Source organism: Triticum urartu, chromosome 6A (genome assembly GCF_056163025.1).
Source record: "Triticum urartu cultivar PI428250 chromosome 6A, HENAU_Tu73, whole genome shotgun sequence".
NCBI classification, from domain to species: Eukaryota; Viridiplantae; Streptophyta; class Magnoliopsida; order Poales; family Poaceae; genus Triticum; species Triticum urartu.
This window is the reverse complement of record NC_141878.1, coordinates 55,075,736-55,092,639: the sequence shown is the minus strand read 5'-3', so window position 1 is coordinate 55,092,639 and position 16,904 is coordinate 55,075,736.

Genomic DNA, 16,904 nt, shown 5'->3' with positions numbered 1-16,904 from the left:
GGCTTGCCGATCATCGGCCAAGTTAACCAAAGTCCACACTTTGTTCTCATACATGGATCCCATCTCAGATTTCATGGCCTCTAGCCATTTTGCGGAATCCAGGATCATCATCGCTTCCTCATAGTTCGTAGGTTCATCATGGTCAAGTAACATGACCTCCAGAACAGGATCATCGTACCACTCTTGTGCGGACCTTACTCTGGTTGACCAACGAGGTTCGGCAGTAACTTGATTAGAAGCTTCATGATCATTATCATTAGCTTCCTCACTAATTGCTGTAGGAATCACCGGAACTGATTTCTGTGATGAACTACTTTCCAATAAGGAAGCAGGTACAATTAGCTCATCAAGTTCTACTTTCCTCCCACTCACTTCTTTCGAGAGAAACTCCTTCTCTAGAAAGGATTCATCTTAGGAACGAATATCTTGCCTTCAGATCTATGATAGAAGGTGTACCCAACAGTCTCCTTTGAGTATCCTATGAAGACACATTTCTCCAATTTGGGTTCAAGCTTATCAGGTTGAAGCTTTTTCACATAAGCATCGCAGCCCCAAACATTAAGAAACGACAACTTAGGTTTTTTGCCAAACCACAGTTCATATGGTGTCATCTCAACGGATTTAGCTGGCGCCCTATTTAACATGAATGGAGCCGTCTCTAAAGTATAACCCCAAAATGATAGCGGTAAATCGGTAAGAGACATCATATATCACACCATATCTAATAAAGTACGGTTACAACGTTCAGACACACCATTACGCTGGGGTGTTCCAGGTGGCGTGAGTTGTGAAACTATTCCACCTTGTTTCAAATGAAGACCAAACTCATAACTCAAATATTCACCTCCACGATCAGATCGTAGAAACTTTATTTTCTTGTTACGATGGTTTTCCACTTCACTCTGAAATTCTTTAAACTTTTCAAATGTTTCAGACTTATGTTTCATCAAGTAGATATACCCATATCTACTCAAATCATCTGTGAAGGTCAGAAAATAACGATACCTGCCGCGAGCCTTAACAGTCATCGGACCACATACATCATTATGTATTAATTCTCATAAGTCAGTTGCTCGCTCCATTGTCTCGGAGAACGTTGTCTTAGTCATCTTGCCCATGATCAGGCATGGTTCGCAAGCATCAAGTGATTCATAATCAAGTGATTCCAAAAGCCCATTAGAAATAGTTTCCTCATGCGCTTTATACCAATATGACCTAAAGGGCAGTGCCACAAATAAGTTGTACTATCATTATCAAACTTATATCTTTTGGCTTCAATACTATGAATATGTGTATCACTACTATCGAGATTCAACAAAAATAGACCACTCATCAAGGGTGCATGACCATAAAATATCTTTACCTAATAATAAAGAAAATTGGGTTTCTTTCGTTCGTCATGGCATTTTTTAGAAAAGTCCGTCTATTTCAGAGAATTCAACCCGCGGTCCTATTTTAAGTCAAAACGAATCGTTTTTTCATATTTTACACAAAATTCCCATTGTTTTCTTGAAATCAACCCGCCGTCTGGATTTAACTCACACCCGAACCGTTATTTTACATTTTTTGAAACCCCCCTGACGTTTTAGGTAATTCATCCGCGGATCATATTTAAGTCAAACAAATACTTTTTTAAATCATCCATATCTTTTAAACCGTAACTCCGATTTAAACAAGTTATATATGAAATTTGATTAGAAAAATATGTAGAATACGAATATGAGATTATTTTTACCTATTAAGTATTTTTAAATATTATTTTAGAATATATTTAAATGAAACAAATGATTTTCTAAATTATTCCTATCTTTTAAATCATAACTTTGATTTTAACATATTATATATGAAATTTTATTAGAAAAATGTGTGCAATCTAAATATGATGTTAATTTTACCTGTTAAATATTTTTAAAATATGTTTTGGAAGCAAACTTATAATTTCTAGCGCAAGATCTGTTTTTCTTTCATACCGGCGGCGATCCGGATTGCAAATAAACACCCCACTATAACCATATAGGAAAAAGAAAACATCGATAACTACACATGAATACCTCTGAAAAATGTCGTAGGGGAAAACAACAGATTTCTCATCGCGAGAGTGAGAGAAAGCGAGAGAGAGAGAGAGGGAGAGAGAGAGGGAGAAGGAGGAGAGAGGGAGAGAGAGATGCCTTAGGATTAACCATATTCAAACATGTTTTTTGTTGTTGTTTTGTGTGAACAACCGAGGCCATCGCCAGCGAGGGTGAGAAGGAGGATAAGAGGCAACACAAATATGATGCCTCGCAAAAATAAAGGAGATGGACCTATTGAGTGATGGTTGTTGGGTTAAGAGCGTGTGTTATGTTTTTTCTCCCGTTGCAACGCACGGGCTCTTTTGCTAGTATTACTCATATGCATAGAACAACCATTATTCTCTGATTTAAATGAATAACCGTCTCGCATCAAACAAGATCTAGGTATAATGTTCATGCTTAACGCTGGCACCAAAGAAAAATTACTCAGGTCTAAAACTAATCCCGAAGGTAGATGTAGAGGTAGCGTGCCGACGGCGATCACATCGACATTGGAACCATTTCCACGCGCATCGTCACCTCGTCCTCCAATCTTCGTTTAATCCGTACCCCTGTTTCGAGTAGCAAATATGAGGAACAGAACTAGTATCAAATACCCAGGCGCTACTACGAGCATTAGTAAGGTACACATCAATAACATGTATATCAAATATACCTTTCACTTTGCCATCCTTCTTATCCGCCAAATACTTGGTGCAGTTCTGCTTCCAGTGACTAGTCCCTCTGCAGTAGAAGCACTCTGTCTCAGGCTTAGGTCAAGACTTGGGCTTCTTCACTTGAGCTTCTACTTGCTTGCCGTTCTTCTTGAAGTTCCCCTTCTTCCCTTTTCCCTTTTTCTTGAAACTAGAGGTCTTGTTAACCATCCACACTTGATGCTCCTTCTTGATTTCTATCCCTTTAGCATTGCAAAGAGCTCGGGAATTATCTTATCTATCCCTTGCATATTATAGTTCATCATGAAGCTTTTGTAGCTTAGTGGCAATGATTAAAGAACTCTGTCAATGACACTGCCATCAGGAAGATTAACTCCCAGTTGAGTCAAGTGGTTGTGATACCCAGACATTCTGAGTATATGTTCACTGACAGAACTATTCTCCTCCATCTTGCAGCTGTAGAACTTATTAGAGACTTCATATCTCTCAATTTGGGCATTTGCTTGAAATATTAACTTCAACTCCTGGAACATCTCGTATGCTCTGTGACGTTCAAAACGTCGTTGAAGTCCCGATTCTAAGCCGTAAAGCATGGCACACTAAACTATCGAGTAGTCATCAGCTTTGCTCTGCCAGACGTTCATAACGTCCGAAGTTGCTCCTGTAGCGGGTCTTGCAACTAGTGGTGCTTCCAGGACGTAACACTTCTGTGCAGCAAGGAACGGTAGCACGGGCCATTGATCTACAACTACATAGAAATGCGAAATACTATCAGGTACTAAGTTCATGATAAATTAAAGTTCAATAATCTTATTACTTAAGAACTCCCACTTAGATAGACATCCCTCTAGTCATCTAAATGATCACGTGATCCATATCAACTAAACCATGTCCGATCATCACGTGAGATGGAGTAGTTTTCAATGGTGAACATCACTATGTTGATAATATCTACTATATGATTCATGTTCGACCTTTCGCTCTCAATGTTCCGAGACCATATCTGCATATGCTAGTCTCGTCATGTTTAACCCGAGTATTCTGCGTGTTCAAAAACGGGCTTGCACCTGTTGAATGTGAACGTAGAGCTTATCACACCCGATGATCACATGGTGTATCAGCACGACGAACTGTACCAACGGTGCATGCTCAGGGAGAGCACTTATACCTTGAAATTTAGTGAGAGATTATCTTATATGCTACCGCCGTACTAAGCAAAATAATATGCATAAAGGATAAACATCACATGCAATCATAACAAGTGATATGATATGGCCATCATCATCTTGTGCCTTTGATCTCCATCTCCAAAGCACCGTCATGATCACCATCGTCACCGGCTTGACACCTTGATCTCCATCGTAGCATCGTTGTCGTCTCGCCAACTATTGCTTCTACGACTATTGCTTCTACGACTATCGCTACCGCTTAGTGATAAAGTAAAGCAATTACATGGCGATTGCATTTCATACAATAAAGCGACAACCATAAGGCTCCTACCAGTTGCCGATAACTTTTACAAAACATGATCATCTCATACAATAATTTATATGTCATCACATGTTGACCATATCACATCACCACATGCCCTGCAAAAACAAGTTAGACGTCCTCTACTTTCACTAGTAGAAAACGGGCCTATTGTCCCGGTTCGTAAGGGCCTTTTGTCTCCGTTCCTGAACCGAGACTAAAGGGTCGTTACTAATGCCCTGTCCCTTTAGTTCCGGTTCAGTCCAGAACCGGGACAGATGGGCCTCCACGTGGCCTGTGCGTGGAGCCCAGGCAGGAGGGCCTTTGGTCCCGGTTGGTGGCACCAACCGGGACCAATAGGCATCCACGCGTCAGCATTTCTGTGGCTGCGGTTTTTGTTGTTTTCGAAAGGTGGGGGGGGGGTTTGGGGGTTTTGGGGGGTTAATTTAGGTGTTTCATATATTGTGTTAGCTAGCTATATTAATAGAGAGAAGTGTCCTCTCTTATGTCCGTGCTTGGTCGACGCTACGTACTATACATACGTATAGAGAGGACAAGACAAGCTAGCTAGCTAGTAAGAAAACGAAGGAAACGGAAGATCATCATGAACATATATGCATACAGAGAGAAGTGATATCGACCACCTCTCCTTCTCCGAGAGATTGGTCGAACAACAAGTTCTTGTATATCTATCCGACACTACCGGCTACATATATACAATAATTATCTCTTACAAATATAATCTCCTAACATACGGACGCATGGTCCACATAGTATTCTCCGTCTTCAGCGATCACGTGGTCAAGAAAGAATGCCGCCAATTCCTCTTGAATTGCTCGCATGTGAGCTGGTGCTAGGAGTTCATCCCGCTTCCGAAACATCTAATTTGAAGAACGGGGTCAATACATATATATATATATATATGAATGAATGAAACTCAACACAAATGATGGTAATAAAATAAAATTGTGAATATTGTTATTTACGCACTTCATATTGTTCATCAGAGTAGCCCCACTCACAGGTCGTGTGGCGGATGGACTCACAAACGTAGTATCCACATAAATCATTCCCTTGTTCCTGCCATAACCACTTTACAAGAAATAGAGGTTAATCAAACTAATAAGCAAGAATGCCAAATGGTATTGATGAAACTATCGCTTGAATCACTAGGAGATGCGCGGAACATGCTACTATAGTACTTACTTTCGGGTGTCTAAATTCCAGCTTCTTCGGCAGTCCCGGAGCTTTTTTGGTGAATTTTCTCCAAACCCTGCTAGACAAACAAAACACTTACTTGATATCAGAAATGAACAAAGTTGCTGATATGGTGGATAATGATCAATTTAACTTACCTCCCGAGCATTTGAGTCATGTCCGCATACTCCTGGGGATCTTTTCGTTTAGAGTCCAAGACAGTTACTACTCCCTGCTCCAGCTTATTCTCTAGGAGAATATAGTGGAACCTGCGCACGCATGCATAACTCATCAATTACATCACTATAACCTTGACTAATATATAAGGGAAACCGAATATGCACAAGACAGTAACACTCACTTGAAGTTGTAAGGAAAGAGTATTATATCTTTGTTTTCATTTATTACCAACGATCATAGCAATTTGGCCTCGGTATCTGCGGAATGAAATTTAACCTCAGTTGCATCTATGAGATTTGTGTTAATGAACCCAATATCACTGATTTGTCTTTTCTTCAATTCGACGATCTTCAATCTGCATAATATAGTGAGGATAATTATAAATACATGCAATGAAAGAGCTGAGCTATATAGAGAGACTTAATGACAGAAGTAGTACTACTTACAGACAGTAGAAGGTGACCGCTGCTTTATCGAGGGCCAATTGATTGAAAAACTGAAAGAACTCCTTAAATGGAATAGGCAACCGTTCAATTCCAACGAGGTCATGCTCCTTTTTAACTCTCACATACAAAGTATTCCTCCCCCCAGACTCTCTGCAGATTTTCAAGTACCAATCATGCAATCTTCGAATCGTCGTTGATAGAGATCTTTCATCTTTGATGAGAGGCTTCCCATACTCGTATCTTTGTATCTGCACCTCCAAGAAATCATAATGTACATCGTCAGGAAGGTAATCTCCAAGATTTTTATAACCGGGCACCATCCTCGGATCATTAGGGACGATGTCGCTAGGCACCTTGAGCGGGGGGCACGATTGCTTTGCTTGTTCGCCGAGCTGGGCAATTTGTTTCCCAGCTCATCGTTCTTTCATCCTTTGATCACTGACATTACTTCCCGACCGCTCCGCTTCGGCAAATGCCTTTCCAATAATGCGCTCATAGTTGCCTTTCGGCGGAGACTTGGGTGGTTTTGTCAGGGTAGCCAGAGTGCGCTTCGCTTTCTCCGGATCTACCTTCTCCTCCGGAGGTGGATGTTTCCTTGCTTTCACCCCTTCAAAGAAGTTCCTCACTTCGTCTCGCGCGATGTCGGCATTCACCTTCGGGGTCCTATTGTATGGTAACTTCTCTGGAGTCTTTAGAGAAGGGCCGAATCTGTATGTCCTCCCGCCTCTGGCTGTACTGCTAGATGCCGGCAGAGCAGACGGAGTGGCTGTCTTCTTTACTTGCATACAAGGCGGAGGAGAAGGACTACGACGCGCCGGAGCAGCTGGAGCGTCGGCAGGTCTCTTCCGCCCTTGCTGCCGAGGCGGAGAAGGAGGAGGCTGGCTGCTTGGGCGGGCCGGCGCAGGCGGGGAAGGAGGCGGAGTGCCGCCACGCGCCGGAGAAGGAGCCGGCCGAGTTCCCTGATCATCACTCGCTGGAGGAGGAGGCGGTGGAGGAGGCGGAGTTCCCTGACTCGCCGGAGGAGGAGGAGGAGGCGGAGGTGTCCAGTTCAGAAGGTTGATGAGCTCCTTCCGCCATAGGCATGGAGTCTTCGGAGCAGAGCCCAGCCGAGTCTCCCCTTCCCCGGTAGGGTGGTCAAGCTGGAGGTCCTCAAATCCCTTCATTCTTTCATCCACCATCACCCTAGCATATCCTTCTGGAATCGGCCGGCAGTGAAAAGTTGCGCTGGGTTCAGTAGGAAAAACAGAGCCAACAGCCGCCTTGACCTTCATATTACTCCATTGCGTCATAAGGTGGCAATTTTGAGACTTCGTGATAGCATCCACGGGATAGCTGGGAGGAGCCGTCAAGACATGCTCTGGCTGAAGCAGCTCGGTGGAAGCCACGCTGCTTCTCTGCTGAGATGGCGGGGTAGCTTCGGGGGAAGCTTCGGCAGTTCGTTTGCTGCGATTTTCTTCTCATTCCTCTATCGCTTGTACCCTAGCATGCAGCGCCTGCAGCTGGGTCTGCTCCACTTTCTTCCTCCTCTCGTGGCATTTGTAACTGTCTGGGCCGGAAACCCAGCCTTCCACGGAATGGAGCCTGGCGTGCCTCGTGTCTGTCCAGGGTGCTCAGGATTCCCGAGGGCCATTGTGAGCTCGTCATTCTCTTTGTCTGGAATGAACGTCCCTTGCTGCGCTGCTTCGATATAGTGCTTAAGCCTCTTGACTAGTATTTCCATTTGCCCGTTCGTCCAAATGCACTTCCCTGATACAGGGTCCAAGGTTCCGCCAGCCCCGAAGAACCAAGTCCGGCAATGGTCTGGCCAGTTAATTGTCTCTGGTTCGATCCCTTTATCAACCAGATCATTCTCAGTCTTGGCCCACTTAGGCCGGGCTACGAGGTAGCCACCTGACCCCGTGCGATGGTGATGCTTCTTCTTCGCATCATTTTGTTTGTTTGTCGCCGACATCTTCTTACTCTTTTCCGATGTCTTGTGGACCACAAATGCGGGCCAGTGGTCTCTGATCTTCTCATAGCTGCCCTTGAATTCTGGTGTCTCTTTTTTATCGACAAACTTATTAAGCTCGTTCTTCCACCTCCTGAATAGGTCTGCCATCCTCTTAAGAGCAAAAGACTTGATTAATTGCTCTTTAACTGGCATCTCCGGATCATCCTCTAGAGCTAGGGTGAAATTTGACTTCAGCTCAGTCCAAAGATCATTTTTCTGCATATCATTGACATAAGACACCTCAGGGTCTTCTGTAGCCGGCTTTATCCATTGCTGGATGCTGATCGGGATCTTGTCCCTAACCAGAACCCCGCACTGAGCAACAAATGTGTTCTTTGTCCGGATGGGTTCAATCGGTTGGCCGTCAGGCGCGATTGCTATGATCTCAAACCTTTCATCTGAGCTCAACTTTTTCTTCGGGCCTCGTCTCTTTACCGAAGTTGTGCTCGATCCGGAGGGCTAGAAAAAAGAACAAAGACTTAACTAATATGTGTACATACCAAAACAATGAATGCATCAATTAGCTAGTCAGCACAGTCTTAACTAATATATACCTGGCCGGACTCGGTTCGGTCACCGGAGCCGTCATCGCGGTCTCCTTGCACCGGCATTGGGTCACCGGAGCCATCATAATCATAGCCAGCTGCTTCCATACCATCGGTGTCGTTGAGAAACAACGAGCAAACGACATCACTTCCTCATGCGATTATGTCCCCAACAACTCTTCTTGTACTTCGTCTTGGGCGGTGTCCATAGTTTCTACAAATATTTACAACATGGCAATTACTATTCAAACATGACAGATGGATATATTAGTGGAAAATGTAGAACTAATATTAATTAGTGGCCTCAACACTGCTTCTCTAGGGTTTGGGGTGGCCTCGACAACGCTTCAAGGGTTTGAGGTATATCGACAACGACGACATACGTACATGGGAAAATAATATTATCGGGGAGGGGGTATATCGACCCCCCCCCACGTGTTGAAGTTATCGGGAGTTTATATCGACACGACATACGTACATGGGAAAATAATATTATCGGGGAGGGGGTATATCGACCCCCCCCCTCTAGTTGAAGTTATCGGGAGGGGGTATATCGACCCCCCTTAGAACTTCAACACGAGCGGGGTCGATATACCCCCTCCCGATAACATCAACACGAGGGGGGGTCGATATACCCCCTCCCCGATAATCTATCCCTCGACCCTCGACCCCTCGGCGACCCTTGACCCCCTCTTGACCCTCGACCCCCTCTCAACCCCTTGACGAACCTAGAACTTTTTTTCTCCCCGATAACATTTTTTCTCCGAGAAAGTTAGTGTTCCCGAGTGAACCGGAGGGGGACATTGGTCATATCGGATTCGTCATATTTTCTATGAATGTTCTATATACATACATCCATCGATATCATTCCATACATACATAGACATCTACATTATATATGAACAAAAAAATATCAAAATTTACATATACATACATACACATGACCCCCCTCATTCATCATATCAAATTCATCATATCAATATTTTGCAAGGGGAAGGAAGGAATGGGGGAGGATGGGGCGGTAGCTACCTCTCCCGGCAGGATCGGGGAGGAGAAGCGGGCGGCTGGCGTTGGGGGCGACGACGACGAGGATGGGCTCGGGGTCGGCGAGGGCGATGGCGAGGCGCGCTCGGCGATGACGGCGAGGCAGGGCACGCTCGAGGGCAGCGGACGGCAACGGCGTGGGCAGCGGACGGCGTCGGCGTGGGCTCGGGGCGGGGTAGGGGCACCGGCGTGGGCGGCGACAGCGAGGCAGCCTGGCGGCGATGAGCTCGGCGGCGTCGGGGGGAAATGGGCGATGTAAACTGAAACCGCTAAGTGGTGGGTATATATACATGAAGCATTGGTCTTGGTTCGTGGCATGAACCGGTACCAATGCCACCTTTGGTCCCGGTTCGTCCTACAAACCGGGACCAAAGGTCTCATTTCGGCAGCCCAAAGGGCGGGAAGCACAGGCCATTGGTCCGGTTCGTCGCACGAATCGGGACCATAGGTAGGCATTTGTACCGGTTTGTGCCACGAACCGGTACGAATGCCCCCCTATGGTCCCGGTTCATGCGTCTAACCGGGACCAATGGCCTGCGCCGTGGTGCGGTGCGGTGGGATTTTTAGTCCCACCTCGCTAGCTGAAGAGCTCCCGCACCTGTTTATAAGCCCTGCTCTGTGTTCCCTTTGAAACTCCTTTGAACTGCAGGCTTACAGGCCTAATGGGACACTGCAATGCCTGTGGGCCTACTGGGCCTGCTGCGGGCCTAAATCCTGGCTCATGGTTGGGTTTCTAGTCCTATTCAGGACGTGCTGGCCCAGTAGGTGGCATTTTTTTATTTTTTGCTATTTATTTTTTCATTTCTACTTAGAACTAAATACTTATAGTTTTTTAGTGATTTCTTTTTTCTTTTAGGTCACAAAAATTATAAACTTTCTGTTAGTGCGATTAGTTTTAAAATTTGAATAGTTCAAATTTGAAAATTTTAAAATTTGTGTGAATCACTAGTTTATGAATAACTTTACTATAAAAATTGATTTTTGAGTCACTCTTTTTCCTGCTATTTAATATTACTGTGTTTTATCATTATACTCAATTTGGTAATTTTAGTTAGTCATAACAAATATTATAGGCATTTTTTTATTTTTTGTTATTTATTTTTTCATTTCTACTTAGAACTAAATACTTATAGTTTTTTAGTGATATCTTTTTTCTTTTAGGTCACAAAAATTATAAACTTTCTATTAGTGCCATTAGTTTTAAAATTTGAATAGTTTAAATTTGAATTTTTTAAAATTTGTGTGAATCACTAGTTTATGAATAATTTTATTATAAAAATTGATTATTGAGTCATTCTTTTTCCTGCTATTTAATATTACTGTGTTTTATCATTATACTCAATTTGGTAATTTTAGTTAGTCGTAACAAATATTATAGGCATTTTTTTCTTTTTTGCTATTTGTTTTTTCATTTCTACTTAGAACTAAATACTTATAGTTTTTTAGTGATATCTTTTTTCTTTTAGGTCACAAAAATTATAAACTTTCTATTAGTGCCATTAGTTTTAAAATTTTAATAGTTTAAATTTGAATTTTTTAAAATTTGTGTGAATCACAAGTTTGTGATTAACTTTACTAAAAAAATGAACATAGATGCACCTATAGAGAAAATTCAACCTAAATTGATAATCATTTTTTATGAATTTCAGAGAAATTCATTATGAATTTAGGTCAAATTCCCTGTATAGGGGCATCTATTTTCACTTTGAGAGGAGCTCAACAAGGCAGATAGGGACGGGCTTATAAACCGGTGCGGGCGCCCTTTGGTTGGCGAGGTGGGACTAAACTCTGAGCGCAACGAGGACCAACCCTTTAGTCCCGGTTTGTGCCACAAACCGGGACTAATGGTCATGGGCCAGGGGCGAGCCCTATTTCTTTTTCTAGTTTTTTTGTTTTGTTTTCTGCATTATTTATTTTCTTTTGTTTTTGATTCATTTTTTAATTCTTTTTTCTTTTAGTTTTAGAAAAATTATAAACTTTCTGCTAGTGCCATTAGTTTTCAAATTTGAAAACACTTTTTTGTTTTTTTGTTTTCTTTGTTGCTTTATTTATTTTATTTTGTTTCTACTTACAAAAAAATACTTATTGTTGCTATTTTTATTTTTTTTCTAGTTTTTTTGTATTATTTATTTTCTTTTGTTTTTTGCTTTAATTTTTAATTCTTTTTTCTTTTAGGTCAGCAAAATTATAAACTTTCTTTTAGTGCCATTAGTTTTAGAAAAATTATAAACTTTCTGTTAGTGCCATTAGTTTTCAAATTTGAATAGTTAAAATTTGAATTATTTGAAATTTGTGTGAATCACAAGTTTGTGATTAACTTTACTAAAAAAATGAACATAGATGCACCTATAGAGAAAATTCAACCTAAATTCATAGTTTTCAAATGAACTCTGAAAAAGTTGGCATAGCATACTCGTGTGTTACAAAGTTGGCATGGTATCATCATAATAGTTGCGGGAGAAAGTCTTCACTTTTTCTTTGCTTGTGTCATTTGCTTATTGCGCCATAACCATGGATAATCTTTATCGTTTATCAGGATGCTTGGGTCAGCCTTGATAGTGAAGGGAGGAATTTCATTAAATTTTCATAATCTTCAGACATGTCTGTCTTGCCCTCCACTCCCAGGATGTGCCTTTTTCCTGAATGAACTATGTGGCGCTTTGGCTCATCGTATGATGTATTCGCTTCGTTATCTTTTGTTTTTCTCGGTTTGGTAGACATGTCCTTCACATAGATAACCTGTGCCACATCATTGGCTAGGACGAACGGTTCATCAGTGTACCCAAGATTTTTCAGATCCACTGTTGTCATTCCGTACTATGGGTCTACCTGTACCCCGCCTCCTCACAGATTGACCCATTTGCACTTAAACAAAGGGACCTTAAAATCATGTCCGTAGTCAAGTTCCCATATGTCCACTATGTAACCATAATATGTGTCCTTTCCGCTCTCGGTTGCTGCATCAAAGCGGACACCGCTATTTTGGTTGGTGCTCTTTTGATCTTGGGCGATCGTGTAAAATGTATTCCCATTTATCTCGTATCCTTTGTAAGTCAATACAGTCAAAGATGGTCCCCTGGACAACAAGTACATCTCATCACAAACAGTGTTGTCACCTATGAGACGTGTTTCCAACCAACTGCTGAAAGTCCTGATGTGTTCACATGTAATCCAGTCATCGCACTGCTCTGGGTGTTTGGAGCGCAGGCTGTTCTTGTGTTCATCGACATACGGGGTCACCAAGGTAGAGTTCTGTAAAACTGTGTAGTGTGCTTGAGACCAAGAATATCCGTCCCTGCATATTATTGAGTCACTTCCAAGAGTGCCTTTGCCAGTCAGTCTCCCCTCATACCGCGATTTAGGGAGACCTATCTTCTAAAGGCCAGGAATGAAGTTAACACAAAACCCGATAACATCCTCTATTTGATGGCTGATACGTCTCCAATGTATCTATAATTTTTGATTGCTCCATGCTATATTATCTACTGTTTTGGACTATATTGGGCTTTATTTTTCCACTTGTATATTATTTTTGGGACTAACCTATTAACCGGAGGCCTAGCCCAGAATTGCTGTTTTTTTGCCTATTTCAGTGTTTCGAAGAAACAGAATATCAAACGGAGTCCAAACAGAAAATTCCTTTTTGGAACGTGATTTTCTTCTCGGATAAGACCCAGGAGACTTGTACCCTACTCCAAGAAGTACCGGAGGTGGTCACGAGGGTAGGCGCGCCCCCCTGCCCCGTGGGCCCCTCGGTGCTCCACCGACATACTCCTTCCTCCTATATATACCCACGTACCCCCAAACGATCAGAACAGGAGCAAAAAACCTAATTCCATCACCGCAACTTTCTGTATCCGCGAGATCCCATCTTGGGGCCTGTTCCGAAGCTCCGCCAGAGAGGGCCGTCATCACGGAGGGCTTCTACATCATCATAGCCTCTCCGATGAAGTGTGAGTAGTTTACCTCAGACCTTCGGGTCCATAGTTAGTAGCTAGATGGCTTCTTCTCTCTCTTTGAATCTCAATACAAAGTTCTCCCCCTCTCTTGTGGAGATCTATTCGATGTAATCTTCTTTTTGCGATGTGTTTGTTGAGACCGATGAATTGTGGGTTTATGAGCAAGTCTATCTATGAATAATATTTGAATCTTCTCCGAATTATTTTATGTATGATTGGTTATCTTTGCAAGTCTCTTCGAATTATCCGTTTGGTTTGGCCAACTAGATTGGTAGTTCTTGCCATGGGAGAAGTGCTTAGCTTTGGGTTTGATCTTGTGGTGTCCTTTCCCAGTGACAGAAGGGGCAGCAAGGCACGTATTGCATCGTTGCCATCGAGGATAACAAGATGGGGTTTATTTCATATTGCATGAATTTATCTCTCTACATCATGTCATCTTGCTTAAAGCGTTACTCTGTTTTTAACTTAATACTCTAGATGCATGCTGGATAGCGGTCGATGAGTGGAGTAATAGTAGTAGATGCAGAATCGTTTCGATCTACTTGTCACGGACGTGATGCCTATATACATGATCATGCCTATATATTCTCATAACTATGCTCAATTCTGTCAATTGCTCAATAGTAATTTGTTCACCCACCATAGAAAACCTATGCTCTCGAAAATACCAAAAATATTATCAAAAATACCAAAAATACCAAAAACCTATATATTCTCATAACTATGCATCTTTATATCAAAAATACCAAAAATATTATCTATCGGATCTCACTTCCGTAAGTGACTGTGAAGGGATTGACAAGCCCTAATCGCGTTGGTTGCGTTGAGCTCTTTGTGTTGTGTAGGTACGAGGGACTTGCTCGCGGCCTCCTACTGGATTGATACCTTGGTTCTCAAAAACTGAGGGAAATACTTATGCTACTCTGCTGCATCATCCATTCCTCTTCGGGGAAAACCAACGCAAGCTCAAGACGTAGCAATGGCCCATGGAGATGCTTCCTTCTGGCCTAGCGCGGTTACAGACATATTTCTTTAGGACTCCCATGAACCTCTCAAAGGGTAACATATTGTGTAGAAATACGGGCCCGAGAATGACAATCTCGTCGACTAGATTAACTAGGATGTGTGTCATGATATTTAAGAAGGATGGTGGGAACACCAGCTCGAAACTGACAAGACATTGCGCCACATCAATCCTTAGCCTTGGTATGATTTCTGGATTGATCACCTTCTAAGAGATTGCATTGAGGAATGCACATAGCTTCACAATGGCTAATCGGACGTTTTCCGGTAGAAGCCCCCTCAATGCAACCGGAAGCAGTTGCGTCATAATCACGTGGCAGTCATGAGACTTTAGGTTCTGGAACTTTTTCTCTGGCACATTTATTATTCCCTTTATATTCGACGAGAAGCCAGTCGGGACCTTCATACTGAGCAGGCATTCAAAGAAGATTTCTTTCTCTTCATTCGCAAGAGCGTAGCTGGCAGGACCTTCATACTGCTTCAGAGGCATGCCGTCTTTTTCGTGCAAACGTTGCAGGTCCTCCTGTGCCTCAGGTGTATCTTTTGTCTTTCCATACAAGCCCAAGAAGCCTAGCAGGTTCACGCAAAGGTTCTTCGTCACGTGCATCACGTCGATTGAAGAGCGGACCTCTAGGTCTTTCCAGTAGGGTAGGTCCCAAAATATAGATTTCTTCTTCCACATGGGTGCGTGTCCCTCAGCATCATTCGAAACAGCTAGTGCGCCGGGACCCTTTCCAAAGATTACGTGTAAATCATTGACCATAGCAAGCATGTGATCACCGGTACACATGGTAGGCTTCTTCCGGTGATCTGCCTTTCTTTCGACATTGATGGTTGGTTGGAGGAAATCGATGATGGCCCAGGTACACATTCTTGCTGCATTTGTCCAGCTATATACTTTGAGTATCATCTAAACAGTGCGTGCATGTGTGGTATCCTTTTTTTGTCTGTCCTGAAAGGTTACTGAGAGCGGGCCAATCGTTGATGGTCACGAACAACAACGCCTTTAGGTTAAATTCCTCCTGTCTGTGCTCGTCCCGCATACGTACACCGTTTCCATTCCACAGCTGTAAAAGTTCTTCAACTAATGGCCTTAGGTACACATCAATGTCGTTGCCGGGTTGCTTAGGGCCTTGGATGAGAACTGGCATCATAATGAACTTCCGCTTCATGCACATCCAAGGAGGAAGGTTATACATACATAGAGTCACAAGCTAGGTGCTGTGATTGCTGCTCTGCTCCCCGAAAGGATTAATACCATCTGTGCTTAAAGCAAACCATACGTTCCTTGGGTCCTTTGCAAACTCATCCCAGTACTTCCTCTCGATTTTTCTCCACTGCGACCTGTCAGCGCGTGCTCTCAACTTCCCGTATTTCTTACGGTCCTCACTGTGCCATCGCACCAACTTGGCATGCTCTCCGTTTCTGAACAGACGTTTCAACCATGGTATTATAGGAGCATTCCACATCACCTTCGCAGGAACCCTCTTCCTGGGGGGCTCACCATCAACATCACCAGGGTCATCTCATCTGATCTTATACCGCAATGCACCGCATACCGGTCATGCATTCAGATCCTTGTATGCACCGCGGTAGAGGATGCAGTCATTAGGGCATGCATGTATCTTATCCACCTCCAATCCTAGAGGGCATACGACCTTCTTTGATGTGTATGTACTGTCGGGCAATTCATTATCCTTTGGAAGCTTCTTCTTCAATATTTTCAGTAGCTTCTCAAATCCTTTGTCAGGCACTGCATTCTCTGCCTTCCACTACAGCAATTCCAGTACGGTACCGAGCTTTGTGTCGCCATCTTCGCAATTGGGTACAACCCTTTTTTTGATCCTCTAACATGCGATCAAACTTCAGCTTCTCCTTTCGACTTTCGCATTGCGTCCTTGCATCGACAATGACCCGGCGGAGATCATCATCATCGGGCACATCGTCTGGTTCCTCTTGATCTTCAGCAGCTTCACCCGTTGCAGCATCATTGGGCACATTGTCTGGTTCCTCTTGATCTTCCCCAGCTCCCCCCATTGCAGGGCACATAGTTGTGATCGTACTCTTCTTCTTCGCCGTCTTCCATCATAACCCCTATTTCTCCGTGCCCCATCCAAACATTATAGTGTGGCATGAAACCCTTGTAAAGCAGGTGGGACTGAAGGATTTTCGTGTTAGAGTAAGACATCGTTTTCCCACATTCAGTGCATGGACAACACATAAAACCATTCTGGTTGTTTGCCTCAGCCGCAATGAGAAACTCATGCACGCCCTTAATGTACTCGGAGGTGTGTCTGTCACCGTACATCCATTGTCGGTTCATCT